Source organism: Calonectris borealis, chromosome 3 (genome assembly GCF_964195595.1).
Source record: "Calonectris borealis chromosome 3, bCalBor7.hap1.2, whole genome shotgun sequence".
Taxonomy (NCBI): Eukaryota; Metazoa; Chordata; class Aves; order Procellariiformes; family Procellariidae; genus Calonectris; species Calonectris borealis.
This window is the reverse complement of record NC_134314.1, coordinates 103,325,672-103,343,917: the sequence shown is the minus strand read 5'-3', so window position 1 is coordinate 103,343,917 and position 18,246 is coordinate 103,325,672.

The window sequence follows — 18,246 nt, the reverse complement described above, 5'->3', positions numbered from 1 at the left end:
ACAGACGTAGGTACCTTATCCAGTTTGTGGGGTGCCTGTTAATTTCTAATTCAAATATCTGATAAATCTAAATGTGCAAGAGCCCCAGAGAGAACTTGAGTGGGGAAAAATAAGGTCTGTACTTAGGGAAACCTCTTTGCAATGGAAAGTAGGCTAGTGAGGCAGTCTGATGATAAGAAGAAAAACTATACCTCTCTCAAATTGTATTCATTCCCTATCTTCCTATATGAAAATGCAGGAATGAGCAGGTAACAGTATTGCCTAACACCCACCTGTCCTGCTGGAATAACTGGGCTCGCGTTGGCCTTCTGCTGCAGCTGGTTTGTTAACTCATCTGATAGGAAAGAAGAGGAAGTGACTGTTAGAAGGAAAACTGGAATTTAGATGATCATACCTGTGGGTTTGATCTGAAAGTGTTGCAAGAGGATTGGGAGGAGTCCAGCCTGGAACCAAACCTCGGAAGAGGTTTGGGAGCTGTGGAAGCACACACAGAAGCACAGCAGGAAAGGCAAAGGGGGGTCGTGATAAAAAGATCCCCCAAGAAAAACCCTGGGAGAAGTGGTAGAGAAATAAGCAAGTTCAAGTAAAGGTGACTTTACCTGGGACTTATACCTAGTTGACACTGAGGTTTTATTAACAAGAATATGATTTTTCTGTTAATATATATATAGCCAGTAAAAACTGCACTCTGCATACAGAGCTATAAAAAAATGTATGCCAGTATACTCTGTTTTGCTGTGTGTAACTAACTGGACTAAACCATACCAGTATACTTGCTGCTGTGCCAGAAAGGCATTATGCTGCTCTGTGTTAGCATAATTAAAGTAGCAGAACTTGTAAGCATAGACGAGTCCTTGAAGACCTTGGAATCTTGTTTGGAGTCAGGCAGAGCTGCTGGTCTCATTTGTATTGCATTGCTTTTTAAAAATATTTTTCTGTTTTGGTTTTTGCACAGAAGTATTTCCTTATTGCCGTATAATCCCTCTCAGAGTTCTGTACGCACTTAACAGCATATGCTGGTTTATTTCTGAAAGGTTTCTTCTTAATGTGCGGAGCTGCTGAAGCTTTGAAGAGAAATCCTGGATCGCTTTTTTAATGAGGTGTGGAAAGCGAACTGTGGGAATAAGTGGACTTGGCTGGACTGTAATTTCCCTAGATCCCCTGGGAGTTTTGATTGTCCAAGAGCTGCGAGAGTTCGATGTTAAGAATATCCCAGAAACATAAAGTTCCTGTAGGAAATACTGATCATCATCACATGCATCCTAAACCCTAGCAGCTCCTGAGATTTCAAGCATTTACACTGTACCCCTTACTTCAAAGGAAATATGCCTGAAGGGAGCAGTTAGATGATTCACAATAAAGTCCATAAATATTATAAGGCAGTAAAAATATGTTCCAAAACAATAACATTAACATTAATAACCTGTTTGAAATACTGTAACTTCAGCAAAATGTATGGGGGAAGATTCTGACCTCCCTCATCCTTCGAGAAAGGCAGAAGCACCATCCTAAATACTAGGGAAAAGAATAGCGAAGGATCGTCATGCCTCAGCCCTTGGGAAAGATAAGCTAGATCCAGAAAGTATGAGAGGCATTTCTACACACGTCAGTGCAGAGAGGGGACATACTTTTCTCTGAAGCACTTGAAATACTTTACCTGTTTAGGAGGAGTTACAGCAACAGTAATCAATGAGTTATTGGCTAAGAAACTTGTGAAGTAATTGGGAGGATTTTAGATGGAGCAAAAAAAACTTGGGGGTTGTACATATATGTACAACCATCTTTCTTTGAAGAGAGTGAGAAATGGCTTTTATCTGTGGTCCAAATACTGCTAAAAGCAAATGGACCCTCTCTTTGCTCAAATGAGAAGGATCCTGCTTCTCTAAGCTAGAATATTTGGATTCTGCCTGGGAGGCGCGGTACGGCTTTGCATGCTCGGTGTCTACTGAGTGCGTAGCTGGATACCTGCGAAATGCTGGGTGACCACAGACTCATTTCCATGTATACTACAGCATTCCTTTGGGAGGAGAGGCTCTTAATAGGTCTGTTCATAATGGACGTGTAAGCATGCAAGCTTTATTACCTGCCTCTGCCAACTCACCAGGAAAGTATGCCATTCCTGCACCAACGGATATGTAACCAGGGCTGTTCAATTATCATGTGCCTGCGCTGCCAGAAACACTGGCTCGCTCTGTCCTTGGGCTTTTCACTGATATACACAAAGCAGGAGCCTCTTGCTCCTCTGAATTACTACTGGTATTATCGCAGCTGCTGGAGAAAGGGAAAGGCAGACCAGGAAAGAGTTAGGATCTCTGCTTATGAAGAGGCGCTGATTTTAGTGCAAATCTGTGACTTACAAAGTCTGTGCCTGCAACGTGTATGACATTTGAGATATAATAATTCTAAAGAAAAAACATTTAAAGAACTTTCTGCAAACACCGTCCATTATAACAATTTAAATGGTAGGATTTAGACACAGAGTGTTTTCCTCTGCCTCTTCCCATGCTTGCAGACTAATGCTCCGAGACAGACCGGCAGTGTTGCCATTTCAGTGCTGTGCAGAAGAAGTCTGATTACAGAAACACTATTACGAGCTTGAAAGGCAAAAATATATAGCAAAAGAAAGTTGAGGGATTAAGAAGGAAAAAAGAGCGCAAACCCCAGCCAAACCAAAGCCACAGGAAATGGAGTCTGAATGTAAGAGCAGGATCTAGACAGAAAGGGATTTGGCAGGAGAGAAATCGTTGCAAGGACTTCAAGGAGAAATATAAGGCCCAGTCCTATAAAACTCATGCTTGTGATAAGTCTTTATCCCTGCAAATGAACCCATTTGCATGACGCTACTATAGTTTGTAGGTCTAGGATGTTAGAAAAATACCGTTTGTTAAAAAAAGGGTAGCAGCACTGAAAAGGGAACAAAAGGTAGGAGCAGTGTAATGTATAGGGAGGAGGGATTGCTTGCCTTAAGCTCTCTTTGGCTAGTCAGCAAGGCTCAGATCCACAGAAACAGGTAGCGACTGTTCTTTTCCAAATGGGTAGGGTGTTTGTTGGGAAAACAGTGCCTCTGGTTGTGACAAAAAGGGTTGTGTTTCACATATGCTTATTTGCCAGTTCTTCTGTTTCCGTCAGGATACTCCTTGTGATGCTGGATTCCTTCCCAGCCTCCTGTAGATTTTGGAAAGCCTCCCATTCAGCTGCCATGTAGAAGCCTTTGAACTTAAAATGGGAACAGCTGAAATGCACCCAGCGCTGGGGGGACCCTCGCAACCCTCTCCCCCTTTCTTTCTTGCCTGTCAGGACCACCAGGAAGCTGGCAGGCGCCATCCTGAGACTAGCAGCGCTGGCAGCGAGGAAAAGTGGGGTTTGCAGCGCAAAGTGAAAACTTTTGAAGACAGAGGCATGGATGTTTAATTGGAAGCTGGTGCCCGAATAGTTTTTAGGATGGAATGGAAGCTCTTTGTGGAAAGGGAGGCACTTGCCCGTGGAAGGGTTGAGCCGTGCAGGGTCTGATGAAGAGACACCTGTCCCAGAGCCATAAAAGTGTGTGGAAAGGCTGCAAAGAGACGTACTCCATTACTGTGGAAAAACAGATAACATTAGGACTTCTTTGTAAAAAATCAACAAACTACTTTCCCTTCAAGAAACAGAAACACTGATGAAGAAAATGCCATCTGTGCATCAGCTCACCTCTGACTAGAAGTGTGTCTTAAGTCAGGAGAAAAAGAACTGCAAACTACTTAGCTGATAAGCACGAGCAATTAATTTAGCTGTGGAACACAGTAGGTAAGCCTTATATCAGTGGGAGTTGTGTGCAGCTAGATCTGGATCATAAAACAAACAGAACTTTGGGCAGCTATTCGGCAAAGTCCTATCCTGCTTCATCTCATTCGGAAGCATAGTCATGGCACTGATAATAACGTATTTTTTTGTCGATATGTCTGATGTTTGCATATAGGGTCTGAACTAGAAAGACAAAGAGATACCCTGGGATATGGTTAATATTGCCCTCAATATCCTCGATACACCCAGTGCTGTGTTTACCTATCATAGCACATTTCAGAAGATCCCCTTCTCACCAGCCTGAGGAGCTGCAGAAAGTTGTTGGTGTGAGAGAGCACAACGACCCACTTTCTTCACTTCCTTCCTTACACTCTTGAGTAAAGCTGTGGTCACCAGCATAGCAGAAAGAATAATGCATAGATTTTTCTGTCCTTCTTTTTAAAGGCTTTATCAGGCTTCTTCCTTGACGCAACAGAATTAGGCTTCAGTTCTGCTGGAGAGACCCTCACAGTTGCATGGACACCACAGAGCTGCAGCAGACTGTGCAAAGCATTGACCTCACGAGGGGAGGTATAGCCGGTCCCATATGTACCTCTCACAGTTTGCCTGGGGATGGAGGTTAGAACAGCAGATTTCAGTAGTGATGTAAAAAAGTATCCCATCAGCTTACGGGGATTCCTTGCAATTTCAAAAATGGCTGCTCTGTAATAAAGGGTATCTCACTAATGAGGGGTTTGAGCCACGCAGGAAATTTAGACGTCGCAGGGCTGAGCACTGAATTGTTGGTGGGTTTGTGGGATTTAAAATATCCAAGATAAGAGCTTTGCTCCTCTACAGAATACGTGGGGGAGAGAGAAATATCTGAGTGAACAAATGGGGCAATTTAAGAATAGTTACTTTTCCAAATTTTACACAAATCTAGCTACCAACTTTTTTTTTCCTCCAGTGTATTTGAGAAATAAATTCATTCAGTTCTGTTTAAAAATAAGCTTGGTTCTCCTGGCCAGCAAAATGCCTTGTTACTAAAATTCTAGACCTTGCACAGAGATCATGGTCTAATTTACGGACGGGAGGTACTGGTCTTTAAAAACTCGTCTTTAAGCATATATCAAGTTTACTGACCCAAGCCTAGTTTACGGAAATATGCTCTAATCTGTCTTTTCCTTCAATAATGTGGAAGAGTAGATTTTAGACTTTTTAAATGTTTGATTGTCTTCCTTGGTAACACCCAGTGGACCCTGTCCAAATACCTAAGGGAAATGTATTGCATAACTTGGCCAGTCCCAATGTGTTGTCCTGTTTGTATCTCCCATCGGTTCATACATGTTCCTGAAAGAGTGCATATGCTCCTGGCCAGACAATGCACCACTGAGGTGACAAACACAAAGCTCTCCAGGAGATTCGTGGACCCGTCTCTTATTGTGCATCTTGAGGATGCATCTCGCTCCATATCCTTTAGGAAATGTTTAGGCACTTGTTCCACCTCACCCACCCAGAGGCATAGTACAGAGATGGGAACAGAATATCAAACTCAAAGCAATCAAATTCAGCAGATTATTCTGGGATTTTTTTCCTCTGAGATCTCCTCTGCTGGTCACTTGTATTTGTGTAGGTATACAGCATCCAGGAGGAGAAAAACTCTCCGCCAGATAGGTTTCTGAAAGAGAACAGTAGGCAAGATAATTCACTGGGAGCAGCCACTGACAGAAGTTGCAATGTAGTACTCTAGCTTACTGGTATTTAACTTTCAATAACGTGCATGGCCAAGTCCTGATAACTGTAAGGATAGATATTCTTAAATAGATAGATACACCAAACTGGGAGCTGTTTGAGTCAGCAGCATTGATTAGGCTTTATATAAACATAGTAATATCACCCAATATGTTATAAGGGAGAGGACGATTTATTGAAGTAAATGATGCGACAGGAATATTTCTGTGCTATTACCCAAAGAGGAGAGCCAAGCTGTTGCTGCCGGTGGACGGATGTGTCAGAAGTGCCCTTTGCTCTTGCAGCACATCTACCCAGGAGACAGCCATCACGCCGTAGGCCAGCTAACCTCACCCCCTCTCAAGGCTTTGTCTTAAAAACAAGTATTAGTCACGTGAGAGGTTTGAATATTTGTATAGGAAAAAGTGCATAATTAAGGACTTTCTAAAGCATGCAGTATATCCGTTTCAAACTACAAAGCATTTGAGAGATCAGTGGTCAGGGATTTACGAAATGATTTATTGTGTCAGTGATGACTTAGATTCTTCATATCAATGGATTATTTTTCTCTGTCACAGGAAGAACATTTGTTTTTATCCAGGGCCAAAACCTGAAGACATTATTCATTTTATTACTCAGGCAAAATTCTCATTAAAGACTTAAGCATTTGGCTCAAGGCTCAATATTTCAAAGGAGAATGTATTTAGAACAGAAAACAGCAGAAAGATCTTTGTAAACATCCGAATGTCTCTTTAAACTCATTCTACAAACACATTAAGTCCGTAGCGATGCAAACAGAGAAAGTTAATTCATCCATAATTCCCACCCTTCTTCCGTGCCAAGAGATGGATCTGTTTACTCCTCGTGAAGATAACTTTGTTTACGCTCTCCCAAGCTAGGCTTAGCTCTTACCACCTCCATCAGAGGTGAGCCCTGCTAGCCTGCTTTACGAGCCTGCTGTGATGCTTATCGCCTTGGCGTCCGAGAAGATCTTGGATAGCCTGTAAGTAAAACCAAACCGGAGTGACAGAGGCTTTCAGGTGCGCTGTCAGTGAACAAATGATGTGGTCACTGAGGGAGCCTAAAATGAAAATAAACGGCGTACAGATTTCAAATTGGCCTGAGGGCCCCCAGGGAGATACTGAAGGAATATAGTGCAAGCCTATCAGCAAGTATCACTGATGTGCACTAGGCATACATATTCTCGCCTAACTCAATTAGAGAAGTCGTATCTGTATAAATACAAAGTACCAGATGATTCTGCACGTATGTTTTCAAGTTTAATTGGATACTTTTAAAATACGGAAGTGGCCTACCTGTAATGTATTATACTTTCATCAGTCTTTAACTAGATTTGACAATTCCTTAGGGCAGGAATTATGTTTGGTTGTGATGCACATATGGATGGCAATTAAAAATTTAGTAATGTATGTGAGGAGAACTGGAAATGACTGTAACTTGCTTTGTTTTTTTGGGGTCTTAAAACTTCTTTCTGCACACTGAGACTACGGTAGCCGCACGTTCATACAGTGGTGAGCTATCAGATTTCAGAGGTCAGTTTTCAGTGTTAGAGTTTCCTCATCTAAATTATACCACCTTCCGTCCTGAAAACACATTTTCCCTCTTCATCCATAAGTCAAAGCGTAAGAATGACATTATTCTCTGAATTCTTGAAATTAAAGTGATGAACAGGAACGGTTCAGGAAGGAGCGACCTAAGTTTCACTTAGTCCAGCTTCTTCATAGCAAAGTCAGAGAATGGTTTTCTTGAGTATCCAAACCAGCATGAGGATGAAGCAGCCTAATTCTCCTTCACTCGATACAGCTTTAAGATTTTGAATTCACACCATCCACTATGATCTATGGCCCAATAGCACAGAAAGCTGTTTTATTATTCCACAGTATATTCCCCCTAGTCAAAACATCGTTACCTGAAATGACACTCTTGGCTCTTCAACCACAGATAAACGTGTATAAATACTAATTTACCTTCAACTGCAGGGCGAACCTGAGCAGATCTCAAACACTGGTGCACAGATGTGAGGCAGGTTCATCATTCAAATAAAATGTGCATTTGTTAGGTAACCTCCTACTGAGAACTGTGTAAAGGCTATCAGCTATAGTCAGATGAGATTTTTTCCTCTCCCATGTTCACCAAACAGTTGTTATGCATACGGACAGTTGATTTGCCCATAATTTATTAACCTGGACAACACTTGTGTATTTCAGGTATTCCAAAAGTCTTTTCTGTGTGATCTGGGAAAAATGCGTAGCAGAGAGATTAATGGTCTTCAATATGCAATTGCCATATTTAACATACACCACACATAGAATATTGAATGTCCTTTTACTTCCTTTTTTAAGTTGCAAAGGCAAGTGCTCAGGGCTGTTGAAATGCCAGATTTTAAAAAACCTGCCTGTAATGCATAATTCTGTCTCTTTGTGCATCTATTAGCACAGTCTCCAACTGCTAGTTTTTGGCAAGTGATTGGACCTATTTGCAACTTCCAGATGCATGGAAAGGGATTTTCCCGCTCCAGCCAAGACAGGCCTTGCAGGAACAGGGCACGTGCTGCTGTGGCTGCACAACCACCGTGTGACGGTGCCGGGGGCTCCCAGCTTCACTTCTCCTGGGAGAGCCGTGCTGGCAGCAAATGGTAGACCCCTGGATGCAGAAAAGGCAGCCGAGTCCAGCGCTGTGCCACCTTGGCTGTGTCCATACCACCGTGCACAAGCAGCCCTGCTGTAGCTCCTAAGCGTGCTGTGCCCAGCCTTCTGCTTTCTGTCCTCGTTGCTGCCCAAACGTGCGTCGCCTGTGCAAGCACCACCAGCCCGTCCAGGAGCAAACACGGCTGGCATGCTCGGGCACTGGCTGTACCCGAGGTGCTTTTGCAAGCTTGCAGGAGAGATAGTAAGTGAATTTAGTTTCCAGGGCAGCCTCTAGGTCACCCGTAATAGGTCACTCTTAACAAACGGCGTTGACATGGAGCTGGAACGGCGGCGAGTGAATGAAACTTAGCTCTCTCCTATTTGAGCAATGGAATTCATTCCCAGCTCTGACCTTGTGCAAACTCTGTTACCATATTTATCACACGGAAAGAATGACCGTGGCCGCTGCCGGCAGCGTGGGCAGGAGGCCTCCTCAGCAGGAGCAGCTCCCCGCCCGGTCCGCACACTGAGAAGCCAAAACGCACCCGGTGGTGTTGGAGGAAGGAGGGAAAAGGGATGTCCTCTGCTCTCCCACCTAAAAAAAGGGACGTCGCAAAAGGCTGCTGAACCCGAACGGCACACGGGATGCGGAGCTGCTCAGGATGCTGGGCTCTGCTGCTCCCCAGTGTTTCTCTTCCCCCATCTCCTGGGTGCCTCTGGGTGCAGCAGGGCACTACCCAGAGCTTCGCCTCCAGAAAGGGGTGAGGAGAGCTGGCCTGAAGCACCGCTCTCTCCAGAGGTGCCATCGCAGCTGAAGGTCGCTGGCCGAGGAGGCTGCAACCTTCCATCCACCCTCACGCTTGAAATCAACAGCTGCATTTCTGAGACAGGGGTTTGTGGTGAGAGGTGCTGTGCTCGCTCTGCCAGCTTCTCAGGGGGCCAGAAGGATGGGGGATTTCTGCACGAAAAAAATCTTTCCTTCGAATCCATATCTGCTCTTGTGCTGGCATGGGCTACTTAGCTACTTGTACAGAAACTGCCCGTTCCTGCGCTTCCTTCTGTCCTGCGTGCCCCTCTCTGCTGGGAATGTTTGCCAGAAACAGCGACTGGCCTCCCCGCGCATACAGGAAGCATCACGCTAAAAAAAGAAAGCAGATCGTGTGAACAGAGCTAAACTTCCCACAAGGTGTAATTTTTCTCTCTTTGTTACTTTCAAATGCAAATACATCACGACAAAAAGATACAGAGGAGGTAAGAGAGCAGGAGAAAGAGCCCCTTGGGACCTGTCTGCTTTGCATTCAGATATCCCGAGCCTAGAGAGACATTTGTGCTAAGGGTTATTTCAAAGTAGCTCAAAGGGGCGGGTTATTCTTACTTAAGGATTTTTATTAATCAGCTGTCACGCACCTCAAATCATTCACCTCTCTGGGCTTTATCTGAAATAAGTCCGTGTTTTTCCAAGCTGCCGCGCTGGAGGAAGGAAACCTCCTATTTTGGTCAAAGTGTAAGTTCTGGTAATAGCAGTGAGAATAAAAGCAAAGCACAAGGTGCAGGCACAGCAGTGCTCACACTGCTGCTTGGCAACCCGCAGGGACCCTGCCGGAGCCAGACAGCCTCCCAGGAACACCGGGACAGGATTTGCCGTGGACGAGGGCTGCAGGGAGGGATTCCCTGGCCCAAGCCTGCTTTTTCGGGTGGTTTGTGGCAGCACCGCAAGAACATGCAAAGAGCAAGAGGGTTCTTTTAGTGATTAAGCACTTGTTCATTTGGACCATACGACTTTTTCTGGGTAGCTTTAGCAAACCTGAACCAGTATAATAAAATGTCCACCATAAAGAAATCATACTGTGAAGCAAACTCCTTTTTATTGCCTTAAGATGGTGATTGGATAAAATATTATTTAAAGGCCTTACTGTAGTGATACTTCCCTGGGTTTCCCCTCCCCTCACCACAGCCAGATGCCAGAAAAAAGGAGAGTTCGCTTTGAAGCATTTGGGTTTTTTTGGCATCCCCAGCTAAGACAGGAAACCTGTGGTTACATTAACTCTTTGGATTTGGGGGGCAATATACTTTCTCCTCATTCCACCAGTTACCCTGGAGCTGTAAAGTCTATCTCCACAGATGGCCCTCTACGCAATAATTTTAATGTGTTTTGCAAGTGGCAGATGCCACCAGCATTAGGTGACAATGAGAGGAATAGCCTCATTACAAAGGAGGAGAAACAAGGACAAAAATGTCAAATAACCTGCAGAAAACGGTGCTACGTCTGCAGCACCGGCAAGAACAGGGTTCATCTCAAGCCTCTTGTCCTGCGGGCACCTGCAGGTATATGGCCACCCTGCTGCCTTGGCTCTTCAGGCGGGGTGTGCCTGGCCTGAAGCAGCACACAGTGCTTGAGCTGGTGGATCTAATGACTCATTTGCAGGCTTGCTGAGCAAAAACCATTATCTGTGATAAGTCTGAACGCAGATCATAACTTCCTGCTATACGCTGTAGATACAGAAATGTAAGAGGCTACCAACAAATTGCAACTGTAATAGAGGAAAATTTTGTTGTATATTATGGCCTGGTGAGCAAACCTTTTCTTTTTCTGTGGGTGTTTCAGTCTTTCTGTTTCAAGGTGGGGCTGTGTGCTACTGCAACCTGCACTTCCTAGCCAGCCGCTTGCATCGTGATGGTGTCAAAGCTGCCCAGAGAAAGCAGAATTGCAGTCAGATACAGCTAAGCAAGATTAAACTGCTCTTTTTGTTTGCACTGTTTATCTTTTCCCTTGCCAGTGCACTTCCCCACATTCCTCTGGTGCACTTTAGAACAAGTAAGCCTTTTGAAATGATTCTCCTAGCACACAGAGAAACCACCTCGGGCAGTCATTGAAAAGCCAGGCTCAATTTGAGTGAGGCATACTGGCAAGAAAGAACAAAGGTGAAGCTTTTTGCCTTGAAAAAGTGTGAAGCCGACTGTTGCAGTCTGCTGCAGAGATTTTATTTAGAAACACATACAAGAATATGGTCAAGTAAAATACTATAGAAGACGTTCGAACTCCACTGGCAGCACATCTCGTTCTTGCTAATGGTATGGTACAAATGGTTTGAGGCTTAAATCGGACAAGAATAATATAAGAAAATTTATCTACTGCTTTTCTGCCTTTCCGTTGGGTTCACACAACACTGTCTTCATCACTCCTCTTGGCATCAATTCCCCTCTCCATAACCTGGGCCTTCTACTTCCCCCGTGCTCTGGCCCTTTGAAATGCTTTCATAAGAAGTGCTGTACGTCTCTCATATTTAAAGATGAATATTGATTGTAGAGGTATAAAAAATGCATTGGTACTTACAGTTGAGCTGGAAAAAAAATGCTTCTAAGGTATCATTATTTTGCCATGATAGGATGCTTTACATATTAATGTTTGATTTACCACAGCATGACTTCAGTGGTGGAAAATGAGCAATGTGCAAGTGCATCAACACAAGGCACCGAGAGAGCAGCAAATGTTTTCACGCATTGATCTATCTGATGATTTGATAAATCAGTAAGTTCTGCCTTTAAAATAAAACAGAGGAGTATCAGAGGCTTCAATGTGAAGATGCTAATCTTTTGTGAGCTGAGATTTTTGGTCGCATTAACTCAACCTTCATAGTTTCCTTTGGTGAAAAAAGTTTCCGGTTTGATGACGACAATGCCCGGACTGGACACCTGGCCAGGAAGGCAGGTGACAGCAGTGGAAACCCAGCTACAGTTACACTAGGACCTGCCATCCGTGGTACCTGGGCTTACAAAGACCCTTTGAGGAAATGATGGCACCGCGTGCTGAACCTGTTTGGAAATAAGTGTATGGAAAATAAACAGCTTTGGTTGTGCCAGGTTTGGTTGGGAATGCTTCCCCTTGCAACAGCTATTCAAATGCCACTCTATTTTTAGCATTCCAAATATTTTTACAGCACAGTTTTGGCATGCATTTTCATACCATAATTTGGAAGGACTAACTTAAGGTTTTGCTTTTACTTTTTAAAATGAAACCAGAGGCATAATGCAATGCCCTCTTCAGCCAAAAGCCTGCCAATGAGTGTGATTTGCCTTGTGGTGGGATAGAGAGTAAATATAAATTAGAATCTAACACCTGAAATACAGTGGGCAACACTTTCTGTTAGTGTAAACGAGCAGAGCTGTGGTGTCGGTGGAGCCTGGCTGATTTATATCTGCAGGAGTCTGGCCCTTTGTCCTTGCAACTCACATCAGCCGTGGCTGGTAGGTCCCAAAACAGTCTCATTTTCTGCTCCTGGATAGAGGCTTTCCCCACAGGACTCAGCGGATACATCTCCCAGACCCAGAGCTAACCCATCAAGGGTGTGCTTTCCCCTTCTGTGTGACCCTGTTCCTAGCAGGTCACCTCAGCATGAAAAATCGCTTGTCTCCACAAGTCTATGCAGGGCCAGATCCCAATTTTGGCTCCCTACAATTACTCCTGCTCTATTTAGTGACGTAGGCCTTAATGTTGAAATGTTCACTGGTGCCAAAGGTCCTTGGAAGACAAACTCCTGCTTTCAAACGTCACTGCAGATCCAGCCTGGAAGCTCAGGGGATGAAGGCTCCTGTCCTGGTTTTGGCTGGGATGGAGTTGATTTTCTTCCTATTAACTGGTATAGTGCTGTGTTTTGGATGTAGTGTGAGAATAATGTTGATGACACACTGATGTTTTGGTTGTTGCTAGGTAATGTTTACGCTAGTCAAGGACTTTTCATCTTCCCATGCCCTGCCAGATGTGCAGGGGGCTGGGAGGGAGCGTGGCCAGGGCGGCTGGCCCAGCTGGCCAACAGGCTATTCCATACCATATGACGTCATGCTCAGCATATAAGGCTGGGTGAAGAAGAAGGAGGGGTGGCGTTTGGAGTGATGGCGTTTGTCTTCCCAAGTAACCGTGGTGAATGAATTCCTTGGTTTGCTTTGCTTGCGTGCGCGACTTTTGCTTTCCCTATTAAACTGTCTTTATCTCAACCCCCGAGTTTTCTCACTTTTACCCTTCTGATTCTCTCCCCCATCCCACCCAGCAGGGGGGGTGAGCGAGCGGCTGCGTGGTGCTCAGTGGGCAGCTGGGGTTAAACCACGACAGCTCCTCAAGGATTCAGGCACTCCTGAAGATGAGTGGGAATGTGAGAATCAAAAGTGCTGATTTCTGATCCTGTCACGTCCTGCCCTCATTGCTGTGGCTGATGCTCCCCTACTCTGTTCAATGGGAACGCTATCATTTTGGCGTTTTTTTGGTCTTTTTTTTTAGTTCACCAGGATACAACGTGAAACAGAGGCAATTTGGGTTGTGAGCTGTCAGTGGGCTGCCCGTCAGTCACGATGGATGTCTTGTGTCTTGGTCGCTGTCAGTTGATATTGCAGGAGCAATTATAATGGTTTATTTGTGCTGTATCGCAGGGCCTCAACCCAAAAAGGGAGACTGTTCTGTTGTTGACAGGTTCAGCGAGCCATGGTGATTTGGCGGTAACTTTTACGCCTGGTCAATGTGAGATTGAATTAATCTTGCACTGGTAGTGGGGTTCGCAGCACCCGTGTGTTGCTGAGCAATGGAAAAACTGGCAGGTGTCAGAGCAGAAGGGGGCTTTTCTGCAGAGGATAAATCGTTAGAAGTGTTACAGCATATTTGGTAAGTAGACTAAGAAGTTGAAGCAAAGCTAAGATACCGCTATACAACCAGAGGTGTTCAGGAAACCACTGTGTGCTCTAGCTTCGTATAATTAAATAGCTGCCCTGTTTCGACCCAGAGGTGGTTAATCTTCAGCAGCAGATGAGCCACTTTATTTACAATAGGCAAAGGCAGCCTGCAAAGGGCTTCGGTTAGATGCAGAAATCATATTGTCAACAAGAATAATACTTGATTACTAAGAGCTGGAGTCCTGGCCAGGAACAACACATCTTCAAGCTTACGCCCTTGTGATCAGGAGGATAATCTATTGATAATCCAGTTTTTAGGAAGAGTAACTGGAAAAGCAGTCCGCGAGCAGCTGAGACTGCATTCTGCTGGGTGCCGTTGGTGAAAGGATGTATTATCACAGTCCTCAGCACTTAATCATTAAGTGGAATACACAAAAATAGCCAGGAAAGTTGCAGGCAGTGCTGAATGGGTTGAAAGGTTGTGGGAACATGTTCTGGCACACCCTCGTGCTGTGGTGAGACACACGACGAGAAGGAAGGGGAGGGAGCATTTCGGCGGGCCTGGGCAAAGGGGAATATATTCTTGTTTCCATACAAACCATCTTCTCTCTTGCTTTCATTCAGCATCATTTTGCTTCCTGGAGCAGAAATAATTCCCATTACTCATTTAGGGTAAGACTTTTCTAATGCATATAATGTGGAAATGTCTCAGCTCCAAATCTACAGTCCTGCTCAAACACTGGGAAAAAGCTTTAGTATATTACACAATAAAGTATTTGTAAACACAGATGACTTGAGTTTAAGAGGAACTTTGGTCAGCTCAAAAATAAACCAATACAGCATTACAACATGACAACAAAGAAGCCAGGCAGGGAACCTGCCTGTGGCTTTTAATGAAACCACCACCAACTCAAGAAAAAAACAAGCCCCGTCTCTGGAGCGGGTAGGAGAGCAGGTACCCCAAGGGAATTAGGATAAAGAGCTACTTAGTTGGCTGTGATATGTATTAAGAAAAGGTCCATAAAAACTGGTCATTGTGCCACAGTTAGCCGCTGTGCTGCCAGACCAGCCAAGGCATGAATACTAATGCTGCCCTCAGCTGCCATAGAAATTGTCTCTCTGCATAAGAGCAACGAAGACCTTTTGTCCTTAACTCACTTGTGCCGGGACTAAGCCAGGAGCTCCAGCTGCATCTGCAATCAGACAAGCTCTGCTTAGCAGCACTGAACTCGCAGCATTATATTTAAAACTCACTCTTCTCCGCCTCCCAGGGAGAAAATGAAAAAGGAGGCTGCACACACGTTCTTTGGTAGGGGTGGCCCCGAGGTGGTGTCCCTGCTGGGTGCGCAGCAAGCAGATAAAAGCACAGCCAGAACATGCTTTTCTGAGCACTTCGGCTGTGTGAGCGCAGCGGGGGACCCACAGGCCCCCCCCGAGGGGCCACGGGGCAGTGACGGGGACAGAAGGTGGTGGGAGACAGCACGGGCGATGCGGGGCTGTGCTGACACCGGCAGAGGTGTGGGGACGCAGGCACAGCCCGAGAGACCCGCTGGGGCCAGGGATGTGGTGACGGTGGGAAATACCCCCCATTACCGTGGGTCTGCGTGCGGTGGGAAAGTGGAGCAGCACAATTTTGTACAAATCCGGAAGCGAGCGGAGGTCTTTCTCACTCGACAGGAAGGCGAGGGCTCTGCCACCGGGCAGCAGCAGCAGCAGTTCCTTCAGCCTTGGACGGGCAGCAGCATGTCAACAGCAAACCACAGGCTGTGTTACGCACCGCTGGAGCCGGTCTCAGTGTCACTCTTTTTTACCTGACATGGCTGGGGGTGCCGAGACAAGAAAATGAAGAAATTCATTTTCGTGGAGAAAAGTTTTCCTGCTGCCTTCATGCTTGAGAGTATCCTTGGGTTTACGTAATGCCACTCACCCAGCAGCCTCGCATCACTTTCTTGAAGGATCGCCTACGTGGTGGAGTTACTGCAGAGCTGTTTCTTCAGAATAGCCTGTGCAAAAACACGCTTATTCTGAAACAAGAAAACCTTATTCTGGTTGATCTTAATACTCTGTCAAAACTGACTTCTTTCAAGAGTGGATTAGGTTAAATCAGACCAAGCGGAAGAAGAGTGCCCGCACACAGAAGGATCAGGAACAACCTTCAAACTCACAGCCTCTCCTAATCGGGGTGAATTGTCAAGCATGGACAACTGTCCCATTGCACAAAGAACAATAGTATATAGATAGGAGTCCGATACAAAGGCGCAGCATGGGCCTCCCAGGCCTACTCTTTCTTCTAAGTATCTAACAATTGGGTGAAGATCAGTTTCTCCTGTCAGTTGCATCTCTTATGCAACGTACTTTGTTCCTTTAGTTTTATTCTTACGTTTCTCCTGCTAACTTCTGCGAACATCAGCTTTCTCTTTATCACCCCAGTCCGGCTTCTCAAAACAATTGCATGTGTACAAACAGCTGATTCCTTATGATGCAACACTTCCAATTTTCATATAACCACCCTGCTGTCAACTACCTGCAGCAAATCAGAGTCTATTCAAGCAAATCAGAGCTCACTGCATTTGTCAGTCACATGTTGTTTTCAAGAATCCAATGGATCTCTTGATCTCACAGTATACACACTGTCACTTCCTCCATCAGTAAATCCATGAAAATTAGCAGAACAAAAATAATGGTGACACTGAATAATTCAGTAATACACTCCGACAATATCTGCTAAACTCCTGTCAATCCAGCCTGCTTTGCTGTCACTGCAGCATACAGTGGAACTGGCTTTACAGTTCTACGGACTATTATTAGTCTGATTTTCAGATACTTAACACCTTTTGAAGAACAGGAATAGAACAATAAACTGAGATTTTTATTATAATGATGTGACAACTAGAAGGATAAAACCCCAACCAAACAAAAGTATACTGATATTTTGTCGCAGTTACAGGTAAGTCAATGTAAGAACGATCAGCTCTACTAGGTCAGCTTAGTCTTTGCTGCTTGGATTTGTGTCCATCTCCTCCTCTGCCATGCTCACACCAATACGATGTGAGAGCACGCTTACGAGGCAACCAGGCAGTTACATAATTTATGACCCAAATAAAAAAAATCCAGGCATGGTACAGAAGTGGATGGCTGAAGATACTTTACCTAACAATTCAGCCATTCTTCTTTAGACAAGAAGGGAGAAGCAAATCGTAAAGCTGAGTCCTTGAGGTGAAGGAAAGACACAGAGCGGCTTTGTGTTAATATGAGTGGAGCTACTACTGTGACACCTTAATGTGAAGGAATGAAGCACTTAGATGTTTTACTCAAGCTTGAGAAATATTTTGGGTTTTGTGTGTAGAGTCTATTTAGCTCATGAAAGAGGAGAACAAGAGGTGGTTCAGTCTCATGTCTGGGCTTCCTACATACTGAATAAAAGATCTATAGTAGTAGAACTATCTTTAACCCAAGACCAAAAAGTGAATAATCTGAGCTAACAGGTGAAAGGCAAAGCTAAACAAATTCAAAATGTAAGTCAGTCAGAATCTTTTCACAGTATTTCACCTCTAAAATAATTTATGTACAATTGTAATCACTTGAAGCCTTTAAATCAAGACTGAACAACTTCAAAAATAAGAACTGCTGTAGCTTAAACAGAGTTAAAGATACCATGCTGAAATTATTAAGACAGGGTATTTGGACTTCATTATACATAATCCTTTCTGATCTTTAAGTCTATGTCTAGTTGCACAAGCCTGAAGTAATGGGTCTTCCTGTTGTAATCTAGCTGTATTTTTAGTCCCTGGAATTTTTCCATAATGTGCAAATTAAGACGGAAAGTTATTTATTCTGATTAAAAAAAATATATAATTCAGATTGAAGCTTAAAAATGAAATGTAATCCTTGATTATAATTTTGCTTTTGCCCTTCTGGGTTCATGCTGTCCTCATATCGTTGTGCACATTTCTATAAAACAATTGACATAAAATGTTTCTTCTTAAGTTATTTTAAAATAAATTACATATGAGCTCCTTCATGTTTGCTTTCTCATCTTCCTTGCTTTCCATCGTATTTGGCATTTTGTGTAGTGCAGATGGAGAGCACTTGGTTATGGTCAAAGCTATTCTTTGAAGGACGGCACATGGACACTGTATAGTAGCAGAATGTATTTTATTTATTGTAGAGGGGCCATACACAAATCAGAGAGAGGAAAAAACACAAGCCATTGGGTTGTCTTTTTGTGTAGAGAAACAGAGGGTGATGATTTCCACTTATTTGGAGAACTGTTTAGGTCAGCTTCACGAGATAAAGAATGAAATTTGATTGTAATGGACCTGAAGATGAACACTGCCAAACCAGTATTGGCTATGAAAAACTCTTAATATTTGACCTTGAGGAACCTCTTTAAGAGGCGTTCTGGATGCAAGGCCTACACGTAAACTCTTGAATATGGCGATACTTCTAG